General features: G+C 37.3%; 1 pseudogene; it reads left to right on the forward strand.

Moving 5' to 3' along the window:
• The first annotated feature begins 7,632 nt into the window (after nt 1-7,632).
• On the forward strand, nt 7,633-8,170 carry LOC147624429 (uncharacterized; annotated as a pseudogene).
• Nucleotides 8,171-14,808: the final 6,638 nt, after the last annotated feature.

Here is a 14,808-nt window from a genome sequence, read left to right on the forward strand (position 1 = left end):
GACCTTAGCCTAAGGGTCTAGATTTTCAAAAATTTTGGATTATTGAAAATAGGTACAAAGGACCTTAGCCTAAGGGTCTAGATTTTCAGAAATTTTTGGATTATGGTCCAATTAAGGTTCCTATGGGCCAATAGGATCAATCCAAGTGTAGGGAGAAGATAAATTGAAGAATAAAAGAAAACACCCCCCAAAAATGAGTAAATGCTCACATAAGATGAAGAGTGGACTAAGGACCAAAGAAAAGAATTAAAAAACTGAATTTTGACACCTCAGTGTAGGGATCTCCCCACATGAAGTAGGTGACTTTTTCTTATCATTACCCCCAATTTTTAATCAATAAAATGAAATATTTTCATCTCTCCTCTCTCCTATTTTAAAACTAGATCCAAAAAGTAAGCTGAATTGACCCAAAAATGGTCAAAAATTGACCAAACTGATTTAGAAAATTCTAGAATTAGTTTGCTTGGTTAGAGGCTCACTTTTTCTTATAAATAGAAGCCTCCCCCTTTGTAAAAGCTTAATGGTATTTATGCACTGTTACTCTACTCCTGTCTTGAGCCATCTACATTGATTTTTTTAATAATTCAATTGTTTTTGGCCTAATCCTCTCCAAAGTGAATTGGTGGCCACTATTCCTTCAAACAAGAGTAGAACCCTCAATCCCTCAAGCTAAAGGAGAGCTTACAAGCTCTATGTAAGCTAGTTTTCTTACTTTGTTTATGAATTTTTAATGAAAAATCTATGGTTTTCTTGATTTGTATGTTTTGCAAATGTTTAAATTAAATTCAAATGCTATGCCTTTGATAAAAAGGCCACCCCCTTCTCTTCTTTAAATTCAAACCTTTCTCAATCCTAGAAAGATTAACTATGTGTGATAAATTCAACTCTTCTTATTGTTTACTCTCTTGAATTTAAAAAATTGTGTAGATTAGAGTGCCATAATTCTAAATTGGGTTAATTAAGTTAAATAAAGAAAGATAAAAATGAGAAATGGTTAGCCATACAAGGAGGTTATGGCAAAATTTTCCAAAATTTTGTGAAAAAGAAAGTTTGTTTTTATGTTTTTCCAAAAGAGTAAATCCCACCATTTTTGCATCTAAAAGAAATATTCTAAGTACTCCGTGTATATATTCACCTATGAATATGCATGGATATCACTGATATTAATTATTAAAATTGATTTCTATGCATAGAAAGATGCATAAAAGAAATTTTTTATTTTAAAAGTGTTATTCTTATTAAATTTCATTTTTATGCATAGAAAGATGCATAAAGGAAATTTTTCTTATCATAAAAGTGTTATTATTATTAAATTTAATTTTTATGCATAAAAAGATGCATAAAGGAAATTGTTTTTATTATAAAAGTGTTATTCTTATGAAATTTGATTTTTATGCATAGAAAGATGCATAAAGGAAATTTTTTGATTATAAAAGTGTTATTCTTATTAAATTTAATTTTTATGCATAGAAAGATGCCTAAAGGAAATTTTTTTATTATAAAAGTGTTATTCTTATTAAATTTGATTTTTATGCATAGAAAGATGCATAAAGGAAATTTTTTATTATCAAAGTGTTATTCTTATTAAAATTTATTCTATGCATAGAAAGATGCATAAAGGATTTTTTAATTATTATAAAAGTGTTATTCTTATTAAAATTGATTCTATGCATATAAAGATGCACAAAGAAATTTTTTTTAATATAAAAGTGTTATTCTTATTAAATTTGATTTTTATGCATAGAAAGATGCATAAAAGATTTTTTTAATTATAAAAGCATTATTCTTATAAAAATTGATTTTTATGCATAAATAGATGCATAAAGAAATTCTTTTTATTATAAAAGTGGTATTCCTGTTAAATTTGATTCTATGCATAAATAGATGCATAAAAGGATTTTTATTTTATATAAAAGTGTTATTCCCATTGAAGTTGATTTAAAGGCATAAATAGATGCATAAAGAATTTTTATATCAAAATTAGAATTCTCTTAAATTCTATGTTTAAATTCTATGAGTATTTGATAAATGAATAATTAAATACTCTAAGAGAGAAATTTCTATCGTTTTATATTCACACGGATTGTAAGAAGAAAATTTAAGAAATCTATCGAGATCAAAATATTCAGATAAATGATTAATTTATTCCTCATTGGAATTCGTATCTAACTTAGAAATCAGTTAAGTAAATATTCAAAGAAAGAAATTCAGTAAAATAGTAACTGAATTATCAAATCTTTTCGAGAAAGATAGTTCTGAAAAAATCTTATCTGACTCGAACCTTGAATCAGATTATAACCAAGACCAAACTCTTTCGTTAGTTTCGAGGAAAGAAGGTGTGACCAGTTTAGAAAAATACACTCAAAACTCTGCCAAATCTAAAACTAAGTTTGAGATGCTTCAAATTGATATGTGGATCAAGGTAATAGAATTCGAGAAATTCTGGTATGAAATTCAGAACTTTAATCAAGAAGTTTTGGGGATATTGATTCAAGAAATACTCCTTGTATTCAAAAGAAAAATCAAACTGAAAACTTGCATAGAAACCCTGTTTTTCTTAAAGGATTGTCTTACGCCAGAATGGATGGATGAGATGTGATGTGAATAGATGTGATAAGATGTCATTGAATCAGATAGATGTGAATGAATGAATGGATGAGATGTGGATGTATGTGAAAGAATGGATGTGAATGTGTATGTGAAGAATGGATGTGGATGTGTATGTGAAAGAATGGATGTGGATGTGGATGTGTATGTGGTGAAAATGGATGTGAATGTGTATGTGAAGAATTGATGTGAAAGAATGGATGTGGATGTGTATGTGATGAAAAAGAATGTGAATGTGTATGTGAAGAATGGATGTGGATGTGTATGTGAAGAATGGATGTGGATGTATGTGAAAGAATGGATGTGGATGTGTATGTGAAAGAATGGATGTGGATGTGTATGTGAAAGAATGGATGTGGATGTGTATGTGAAGAATGGATGTGAATGTGCATGTGATGAAAATGGATGTGAATGTGTATGTGAAGAATGGATGTGGATGTGTATGTGAAGAATGGATGTGGATGTATGTGAAAGAATGGATGTGGATGTGTATGTGATGAAAATGGATGTGGATGTGTATGTGAAGAATGGATGTGGATGTGAATGTAAAGAATGGATGTGGATGTGTATGTGAAAATTGGATGTGGATGTGTATGTGAAGAATGGATGTGGATGTGTATGTGAAGAATGGATGTGGATATGTATGTGAAAGAATGGATGTGGATGTATGTGAAAGAATGGGTGTGGATGTGTATGTGAAAGAATGGATGTGGATGTATATGTGATGAAAATGGATGTCAATGTGTATGTGAAGAATGGATGTGGATGTGTATGTGAAAGAATGTGATGTGATGTAAAGAGATGTGATGTGCCATGAATAGTGATACATATGAATGTATGGATAGATGTGGGTAGTCGTACATGTGAACGATTGGATGGATGTGGATGAATGAGATGAGATGTGTATGAATGAGATATGATGTGGATAGATGTGATGTGATGTTATGTGGATAGAATGTATGTGATGGGATGGTGATGTAAATGAATGAGATGTAATGTCATGTGAATCGGGATGTGAATGAATGAGATGTGATGTGAAATGTATGTGATGTAAATTGGGATAGATGTGAATGGATGATATGTGATGTGAATGAATGTGATGTGAAACGGGATAGATGTGAATGAATGAGATGTGATGTGAATGGATGAGATGTGAATGAATGTGATGTGATGAGATGTGGATATGGGTAGATGCGAGTGGATGAGATCTGATGAGGATAAATAAGGAAAGATGTGATGAGATGAAAATGATGTGATTGGATGAGAATGGGAATACATATGAAATGGGTGTGGAGGATTAAATAATGTGGATTGATGTGGAACAATGTGGAAAGACGAGAGTTCGTTATAGAAATTGTATTTATGACCTGTTTTTAAATGATTGTTTTATGTCAAGAATGCTGGGGAAGCATTTTGATCGTCGTGTGAATAAGGTCATGGAGACCTAACTGATAAAGTTGCAACAGCCGATGGAGAGTCAATAGAGGACGTCTCGCATAGCAAGGTCGAGGTCTTGACCAGCGTCGGTTCGATTTAAATGATGAGCTTCCGATACAGTGGATGAGAGACCAAGGAATCGGCCTATGAGTGAAGCGCTAGGTGACCTGCAAAGGATCCTAGAGGGTGCTGACCATACGGTGCTCAGTCTTTGGGTCACCGAAGATACCCACACGTGCGTCAGGGAAGATATTTGGTTCAAAGAGTAAGAGTTGTTTTCTGAATTCGGGCATGGATCTGGTTGATTGACCTTGCTGGTCCTCAATGGATGAGTCCATGGCTCTTTTATATGGATCTGTTGGTTGATCTTGCTGATCTTCAACGGAGATTCCATTTTGATTTTTATAAGTGAATATATTGCCGGTTACTGTGAGTGATGAAGGAAAAATTGGAAATTAGGATTCATCCGGATATTTTGGAGGATTATGATCAGTGATACCATAGTTTCATTAAAAGATTGTTTTAAAGAGAGCTAAATCTGTGAAAAAGGCAATTTTATATTGTAAGTGGTGTGACTAGTTCTAAGTTTGCATGAATATTCGGCTAGGGGGCCTGGGAACTCTTTTCCCTGGTACGCGAGACAAAACCTAACCAAATTCTTAAATGGATCCCATCACTACAGTGGTTGGGGGGTTGGCTAATCCACGGGATTGGATGGGGTTAGGCTGGACTGATGGATCCCTAACTTATAAGACTGAATTCTGCTATGGTACGATAGATGAAGTAAATCCCGGATAACAATTGTTCTATGGAAAAGAATCAACGGCTGTGCCTCTCAATGAGGAAAAAAGCATTGGTCTCTATGATCCAAGTACAAGTCTTTTCCTTGATCTGACTATGGGACTTACAGGTTCGGTCAGATCAGTTTAGATAGTTAACGCTCTTGACTACGTTAGAGTAAAAATATCCTGGAGGAATCACCCGTGCTTTTTGGGCGAGGGAAGTTTTTCCGGGTTGGCCTCGGTTTTGGAAGAACCGAGGGATTGGTCTCTTGTCTGGATATATGTGGGCGAGGCCCCGAGTGAGGGACCCTGCCCCGCGCAAGAAGTGCTACTTTCGCTCTGCTAGCACCCCAGAATTCATTGCACGGAGGGGACATGGATCTTTCAACCCCAAAATGGATCCCCAAACACTTATTAAAATCTCAAGGCTACTACGAGGGTAACCATTGTATTTGGATACCAAAACATAAATGCATATCACTAGTCTCACTATTGTCGCTTACAAATTCCCTATTCTCCTCAATGTTGGATAAAATCTTCAATAGCTCAAATGCCACCAAAGGGAAAGCTATTGTAAAAGAACCTTCACCACCAATGCCCTCAATCCCAAAGAGAAACCCTATCACACATGGTGATTGATGGTGAATCTTCTACATCACTAAAGATTATAAAACCATTATTGACTATCAAAGCCCCAACCCCATTGGTTTCCCTAAAGCAGCCCACTACGCAAGTGTCAACTCCATTTCTCATCTATAAGGGGAACCCATAAGATCCATCTAGTCTTATGAGAGCATTCTATTGCCAAAGCTGGAAATTGGCATCCCACAAGTAACAAAGGGCGCTCCCAGTCAACAAACACTGATGGAGAAAAGTTGGAAGGGATGGTTACAAAAAACCTACAATACCCTTTGTGAGATCAAGGTATGATAGAAAGCAAGAAGAAGGGGCTTATGCTAATATCATCAATTTACCCTCCACATTTTGCTCCCCAATAGAGTTCATGTCCATATCAAGAGGGAGTCTATTGGAAAAAGCTAACCCATGGCAATATAGCTTGCACCAACATGTATAGCAATATAGCAAATATATATATACTAAAAGCCTGACTAACCATATAAATAAAAATTAAAAAAGATGATGAGAAAGAGAACATGTCAAATTAGAGGTCGTGAGCATGGACTTTTTGTGGATCGATATGAGTGACCTTATCTTGGACCCAAATTGCATGGAATGGTACTATCACGGGCAGCTAAGTATTCATCCTTTCCAAACCCAATCACCATATTTTTGTGCACCACTAGGGGAGCAATGTTGTGGAGCATGGCTTTGTGGACATGTTCTACCTATAGTTCTATCCCCTTGCACCATGCTTTACCTGTGAGCATCGTTTGTGGTATGCAACGTCCTACTTATGTTGGCACTGTAGAACTTATTTTAAGCACTATGGGATATTGCAGTCCATGGTAGAATAAACACCACAATGACACGATGACATGAGTGTACATTACCCAATGGAGGACCCTATTAAGTAAGAACTGCACAGGAATAGCTTGTAGAGCAGGCGAGAAGGGTAAGAACTTATGGCTTACACTATCGGGTGAAAGCACGTATAGGTGGCCTGGAAAGAAATTTCAAGGACATTATTTTTTGGCGCTTTAAAAGTAGGCTTTGAAAATTACTAAAAAGTCTAAATTTTACAAATTTAAGCTGTTGGTCATGCTAGTAATTGCATGGCGATTCAGCAAAGGTTAGTTTTCACAAATGAATGCAACTTGCTGAAAATAGACCTAGCATGGCCCTGCTCTCTCACTCTCTATCTTTAGCAATAGCTAGACTGACACACTTGAATGCAACTTACTAAAAGTAGACCTGTCTCTCTCTCTTTCTTTCTATGAGCGAGCTATGCTAGAGGTCTCTCTTCCCATGTGAATGAAGGTCTCTCTCTCTTTCTTTCTATGAGCAAACTATGCTATAGGTCTCTCTCTCTCTCTCTCTCTCTCTCTCTCTCTCTCTATTTCTGTGAGTGAACTATGCTACAGATCTAGACTCTTTCCACATGAATGAAGGTCTCTCTTCCTACAGTCTCTAGATATTTTCATCTCTTGTTATAGGTTTCTCTTCCCACATGAAAGAAGGTCTCTCTTCCTATAGTCTCTAGAGCTTTTCTTCTCTTCCCACATGAAAGAAGGTTTCTCTTCCCACATGAAAGAAGGTCTCTCTTCCTATAGTCTCTAGAGCTTTTCTTCTCTCATCACCCCACTGATCTTCTTTAGAGGTCATTTGGAACATTTGATATCAAGTATATGATTCAATAGTACTTTATCATTGCTAGAAGCATCATCATGCAAGTATGAAACTTTATACTTGCTTATCTGAGAAGTAGCATATTCACCACACAACAGTTCTTTAGCACTACTTTGAAAAGCACTTCATCTCAGTGCCAGAAAGTACTAAAACATGGTATTCATGCTGTAGGAAAAGTACTGCTACAAAGTACAACACTATTGAAGTCCTTGAAAGTACTACAACAATGGTGCAAATTGAAGAAATGACTAGCAACTCAATTCAATAGTTCTTTATCATTGCTAGAAGCATCATCATGTAGGTATGAAGCTTTATACTTGCTTACTCTGAGAAGTACCATAATCACCACACGACAGTTCTTCAGCACTACTAAAAAACACTTCATCACTGCTAGAAAGTACTAAAAAAATGGTCTTCATGTTGTACAAGAAGTACTACTAGAAAGTACGACACTATTGAAAAGTACAACACTATTGAAGTCCTTGAAAGTACTACAACAATGGTGCAAATTGAAGAAATGGCTAGCAACTCAATATCCTTGAATATAGAAGCTAAAATTGAATAGTAGGAAATCACTAAGAATACTGGGCTCTTCAAAAGCAAAAGCAACAAGCGAGAATGATGAACATGGTGACTGAACGCAATGCTATGGTGGTAGATGAACATAAGAAATAGAAGATATGCCAATCTATGGCACAACACTTTGATAGATTAACAATGGGGATGGATGCAAAATGGAAATCTTTCAACAACTTCTTTGACATCCTTGTTTCAAGAGCATGCAGTCTAGCCAAAAATCAAAGAAATTGAAATCGACTATTCTAAGAAATGTCTGCAATACTTTAAATTATGTTAAGCTACCAAGATCTTCAAATGAGCTTTTCATGAAGAAATCAACTTTCTTGATATTGGTGAATGATGAAAGCAGGGAGAAAATTACTAACATGAGCATTCCACAAGCTGCCGAGCTTATGGGGATCCACAAAAGAAATTTATATTCAGCCAAGCATCAGTTTAACAGTGGCAAACGAAGCTGATGGATCATTGTTTATATCCACATGTCACAGACATGATAAGTGAAAAATCCACGTCACTCAAGATTTCAAAGACATAGCATTTCAATTCTGGATGGATGAGACAAGGGTGTCTCCCAACAGAAAAGATGTTTGTAGTAAAAGACTATCCAGATCTTCATATGTGAAACATCCAATCCATCTTCTTGAGGAGCCTCAGGTGAGCCATGGGTAATTTAAAAGCTTATTTAAATTAGTTTAAATATTGGTTTTTATCTTTGTAGACCTCTTTTGTTGTGTGTGAAGAAGAAGAAGAATTTTCAGCCTCTCATCTTGTGTACTATTCTCTTCTAGGGTTTGTGTGAGTGTGTGTGTGTGCTTGCAAGAGCTCAAGATCTCTTCTCCCCTACATCTTTTAATGATATTATAGCCTGGTTCATGCTAAGTGCTGAGCGGTAAACAAGAGAAGCATAGGAAGCGATACGAGGGTAAGAGCTTCATCTACTCTTTCCCCTTTGTGTTGGCTACTACACCCTTGTCAGGAGATCTTTGGGAGGTACCAGCAAACGAACTCCAATTGGGGAGCTTTATTTGTGGAAGGAGAGCTACAAGGAAACTATACTATTTGTTGGATGCCATTTTTCGGGCCGAAAGTACGTTTCGGGCACGTCTGAACCTCCGTTTTTCAGTTCGCAAGCGTTCACGAGCACTATGGGTAAGTTTGGATTCTCTGTAGAACTCTGTTCTTGGAATTGCAGGAAGGGTGATCGGTTATGTAGACACTGTGTGTGCTTCAAAGAGGTCTCAAAGTTGCCATTAGGTGTGTGTATGCAAATTGAGGTCATTGGTTGTGAGAGTTTGGGTACAACATAGTACCGCTCTGCAAAGAATACAACAGTTTATGCAAGTCAAACAAGAGTGTTGTTTTTGGTAAATTTGTGTTGCAGAAAAGATATCTAATAATGGAATAAACCAGATTGAGCTTGATAAGAACAATGTCCATGCTTGGAGGTTTAGATTGACAAATTTCCTGCTAGGAAAAGATTACTGGGAGACTACATTGAAGGTGAACATGTCAAGGAGGCACCGGAGATACTGGAGATTAATCCAACTTCTGTAGATGTAAAAGAGTTTAACGATTGGAATCGAGGAGAAAGAAAAGTCATGTATTGGCTGTCTATTAGTATACAAGACACCATGATTGGGCATATACAAGATGCCAAGTAACCTAAGGAGGCATGAGACACCTTGGTGATACTGTATGAAACTAACACTAAGGCACGAAAGATTCAGTTGAAGAGTGAGCTTCATACCATGAAGAAGAAGAATACGTCTATGAATGCTTATGCCTTGAAGATCAAGGGCATTGTGGAATCCCTTGCACATCAATTGGTGTTTCTATTGATGATGATGATATGGTGGAAGTGTGTCTACATGGTCTTAAGCCATAATACAAGGCATTCAAGACATCTATTCAGACTCGAGAGAACATTCCCAACTTCACAGATTTGGTGTTAATACTGATCATTGAAGAGAAGATATTGGGTGAAGATCAATAGTCTTCACAAAACAAAAGTAGTTCAGAGCTGCAGGCCTTCTACACAAGTGCAATAGAGGATGAGGTAGAGGTCGTGGATGTGGTCAAGGTGGTAGCTGAACAGGAAATCAGAATTATGGTCAGCAACAGCAACAATCCTAGGATTTACAACAATGACACATAGGCGAAAGAGGCTAGTTTTAGAGGCAGGAGGAGTCAAAGAGGTCGTGGTAATCAACAAAGGCAGCGTAATGATACACGAGGATATTTTTACCATGGTAAGCATGGACATGTGTAGGCAGATTGTTATAAGAAGCAGAGTGACATGCAAAATGGAAAAGTGCAGCAAAACAAATATGCATCCTCTAGCAGAAATAATGAGGACAATGAGAGGTTGTTTGTTATGCAACATTTGGTTAATGCTGTGTTTGGAAATGAGTATGTAAGGATAATGTAAGGTATGTTGATTTAGGTGCTTTGAACCACATGATGACAAGTCATGGTGAGTGGTTCAAGGAAATGAAGAGTCTTGAAAGACCAAGTTTTGTTGAAATAGTAGATGACACTGCTCATCCGATTGCCCATGTTGGAGATGTGCCATTGTTTATGCTGCAAGATGGTAAGATGAAGTACCTTGCAGATATACTTCACGTTCCGAACATTACAAAGAATTTGGTTTCAATTGGCTAGATGATTGAGCAGGGTTTGCAGGTCCGATTTAATCCTGATGGGCTGCTATGTCAAAGACTTCAAAGATAAGTTGAGGTTGGTTGCAAAAGGCAATAGAGTGGGCAAAATGTTTACATTGAATGTAAATATGTTAGAAGTGAGTGCTGCAATGTTTGCAAATTGTTCAGGAGTTGTTGCAAATACAGACATTTGGCATAAGAGAATTTGGAATGTAAATGTGCAAAGAATGAAGTCTATGCATACTAAAGAAATTGTGACAAGGCTGCCTAAGTTTAAAGTTGAAGGTATGTGTGAAGCATGTTTATTTGGAAAGCAAACAAAACATGTATTTCCACACGATAGAAATGTGAGCAAGAATGTACTAGATATTGCGCATTCAGGTGTTTAGGATTCTACAAAAACTATGTCTATGGGTGGTTGTTGCAGGCACTACGTAACATTCATTGATAACCACACGAGGAAAGTGTGGGTGTACTTCATGTGAAGGAGAAGAGTGAGAAGTGTTCATTGATTTTCAAAATTTTAAAGTGATGGGCTGAGAAATAGACAAGAAAGCATGTGAAGTGCCTAAGGTTGAATGGAGGGGGATAATACTTCTCCAATGAGTTCTCTAAATTCTTGCAAAACAATGGCATTCAGAGACAATTTACATGTGGATACACGCGGCAACAAAATGGAGTTGTTGAGACTAGAAAAATAGTCACATTGCAAACATAGCACGAGCATTGATAGCACATAAGAATATGCCACATAGCTATTGGGATGAGACTGTGTCTACAATACTTTATATCATGAACAAGTCTCCTACTATAGCCATACATGATGTGATGCCAGAGGAGACATTTACTGGCAAGAAACCTAATTTGTCTCACTTGAAATTTTTTGGATGTATTGCGTATGTGCATGTGCCAGATGAGTTGCATACTAAGGTAGATCCAAAAGAAAAAAATGTGTGCTTATTGGGTATTCCCTAAGCAAAAGGGATATAGATGTTATAATCCTGCTACATGTGAATTGAGGGTAAGTAGGGATGTTGTATTTGATGAGATGAGTAGCTGGTATGCGAAAAAGATGCTGTTGGGGATGATGTAAGTGGAAATGTGGTTGCATATAACGTAAGTCAGTAATCATAGTCATCGAGTCATCCAGTGGTTCTGTTGATACACCATGGAGTGGCAGGCTGCATCATAATACTAGTCCTGAAAATGTAGTTGGTACATCTCATAATAAAGGCAAAGAGAAAGCGGTTGAGCCCCTTGGTATGCTTGATATTTCTGCAGGGCATTCTCTTGTTGATGGAGATTCTAGTGGCTTGGAGAGATGATCCTTGATGAGGAGCATGGGATTCTAGCAAACAATGAGGACACCTGGTGTAAAGAAGGCTATGAAAGCCATGAATGTAATGTTATGAAGCTCTGGGAAGAGTCAAAAACCCTGTGTAGAGGTTGACTTATGATGGTTATGTGGCACATCACTATGCTTATATGGCAAAAGTTGTGTAGGTTGTAGAACCCACATGTTTTGATGAGGCTATTGGAAATGTGTGTTGGGAGAAAGCTATGAATGAGGAGATGGATGCATTGTATGGAAATGAGACTTAGGATTTAGTGCCATTGCTTGAAGGCAAGAAATCTATTGGGACTGTAAGTGGGTGTGTAAGGTGAAACATAATAGTGATGGTAGCATAAGCAGGTACAAGGCTAGATTGGTAGCCAAAGGATATGTGCAGACACATGGGATTGATTATGAGGAGACATTTGACCCAGTTACAAAAATGGCAACTCTGAGAGTTGTGATTACGGTGGCTGCATAGCTAAAGGCTAGTTTTTATATCAGATGGATGTAAAAATGCGTTCTTGTGTGGTGACTTGCAAGAAGAGGTGTATATGAATCAGCACCAGGTTTTGAGGATACAGGTCACCTAGAGTATGTATGTAAGCTTCGAAAGGCTTTGTAAGGGTTGAAGAAAGCTCCACAAGCATGGCATGACAAGATTGCTAAGTATCTTGTCACTATTGGTTTTCATATGGTAGATGCAGATCACTCTTTGAATGTGTGCAAGAGTGATAAGGGTATTGTGATCATCACCATCTATGTATATGATCTTATTGTTGGGGGTGACAACTTGGATGAGATTGAGCATGTGAAAAGTCTTCTCAAAAGGAAGTTTGAGATGAAGGATTTGGGAGATCTGCACTACGTTTTGGGAATTGAGGTCATTCACACACCTGAGGTATTTGGCTGTCGCAGAGACAGTATGCATTGGATATGTTGTCCAAGTATAGGATGGCTGATTGTAAGCCAATTTGGGTGCCATTAGATCAAAATGGCAAGCCTAGTGTGGATGCACGTTATATGTTGGAAGATCCTTCTATGTACAGGAAGATTGTGGGGAGTTTGATCTATGTCACAATTAGTAGGCTAGATTTGAGTTACAATGTTGGTGGCTTAGAGAGCTAGTTTATGCAGGTTTCGTACAAACCACACCTTGACAGTGTGCGACGCATGCTTCAGAATTTTAGGGCCATTGTTGATTATGAATTATTTTATGTAGCAATAGGTGTACCATTGGAGCTATATCGGTACACAAATGTAGATTGGGCAGGCATCGTCTCAGACATGAGATCTACCAGTGGATTTATGTTTTCATTGGGAAGTGCTGTTGTGACATGGAGCAGCAAGAAGAAACCCACAGTTGCCTTGTCGAGTATAGAGGCAGAGTACAAAGGAGCTGTGGTGGTAGCATGCGAGGTAGCTTGGTTACGCAAGCTACTTTGCTGATTTGGGGTTGCATGTGGAGAGAAAGGTTGTCATATATTGTGACAATCTTAGCAATATACAATTGGCCAGGAACCCAGTTTTTCATGCACGGATGAGGTGCATTACCACTTCATCAAGGAGAGAGTCTTGGTGGTAGGCGACATCAACTTGGCCTACATCAGCACACAAGATCAGGTCATTGACATCTTCACGAAGGCCTTGGGAGATGAGAAGCTTTGTAGATTTCGAGATATGCTTGGAGGTCACATGAGCTGGAGTTGAGATTGAGGGGGAACATTGAGATGTCAAGCTCAACATGAGCTGACACCCACGAGGCGCCTGCATGACTATTCGACATTTACATCACTGGTGGGTTTGGTAGCTGGCACTGAGACATATCTTTGCTGGAGATGCTACAATTGGACTACACCGACTAGTCCACATCTACCTACTCCTCTTTGCATGTTCACATTATGGACTGCTTGTATATACTCTATTATGTATGTTAGTCACTTTATCTTCTTTGTAGAAATCTTTTGTTGTTGTGTGAAGAAGAAGAAGAATTTTTAGCCTCTCACCTTGTATGTTCTCTTCTAGGGTTTGTGTGAGCGTGTGTGTGCTTGCAAGATCTCAAGCTCTCTTCTCCCCTGCATTTTTTCACCATTGACTTAAAATTTGAGGAAGTATTACTAGCCCTTAGTGCAGGTCCTTGTACAATGCTAAACTGGGTTCTGACCAAAGGTGTAGAGCCTAGTGTAGGCTAGTACACACGTAGCTCGATAGATGTACTATCGTTGAAATTAGGCCTCTAATACATGTCCAGATCATAGGTTCATGTGAATATGGGGTGTTGAAAGGCCCTACGGATACCTCAGACAAGTTTGGGAATTTTTGAAATTTTTTTATTTATTATTATTATTTAGAAAATTTATGGATTGTCTAAAGTTTTTCCGAAACATGTTTCTTAACCCGTTTGGCCCAAAAAAAAAGTGTATGTTTTTTGGGCCAGTCAAGTGCTACGGCATAGTTAAGCTCCTTAACGATGTAAAAATGTAAATTTTTAGGGTACACAGAAGCCGCGTCAACACCATCACCAGCCTCAAATATGTATTAGGCAAGTTTGTGCGTGTACTTTTTGAAAAAATTCTATACTTCGAAAAAAACCTAGGACCTTTTACCTTTTCTCTTTTTTCCTTTTACCCTTTCTCTTTTTTTCTTTTACCTTTTCTCTTTTTAATTTTAATTTTAATTTATAAATTTATAAATTTTTATTTTTTTAACTCTTTACTTTTTTGGTTTATTATTTATGGTTTCAATTTTAGGTTTCATCAAGAAGGATTTTTCCTAGAATCTTTGACTTGGGGCCTGCCTAAAATCTTGTGTGCATTGAATACAGCCAGCCGATCAAAACTCACACAAAAATGGGTATTGATAGGCTTTTGGAAATTTCGGACCAGTGGCCTAAAAGCCTGCACACATTAAATGCGGACATCTAGTCAAGATGCCGTGTATTAGAGAGAGGATTAAGCTTAATGAATTTGCATTAATTACGCTAATCCAAAACGTAGAATGTGTAAAAAACACAAAAGATATGTGTTGCAAATCCTTCCCTAAATTTTTTTTTAATACCAGAGTCGAAATTGGGATGTTGGTTAGTTTGATATATGGTCCCGCA

The sequence above is a fragment of the Cibotium barometz genome, chromosome 25 (assembly GCF_041138505.1).
Source record: "Cibotium barometz isolate CiBa-2024 chromosome 25, ASM4113850v1, whole genome shotgun sequence".
Lineage (NCBI taxonomy): Eukaryota > Viridiplantae > Streptophyta > Polypodiopsida > Cyatheales > Cibotiaceae > Cibotium > Cibotium barometz.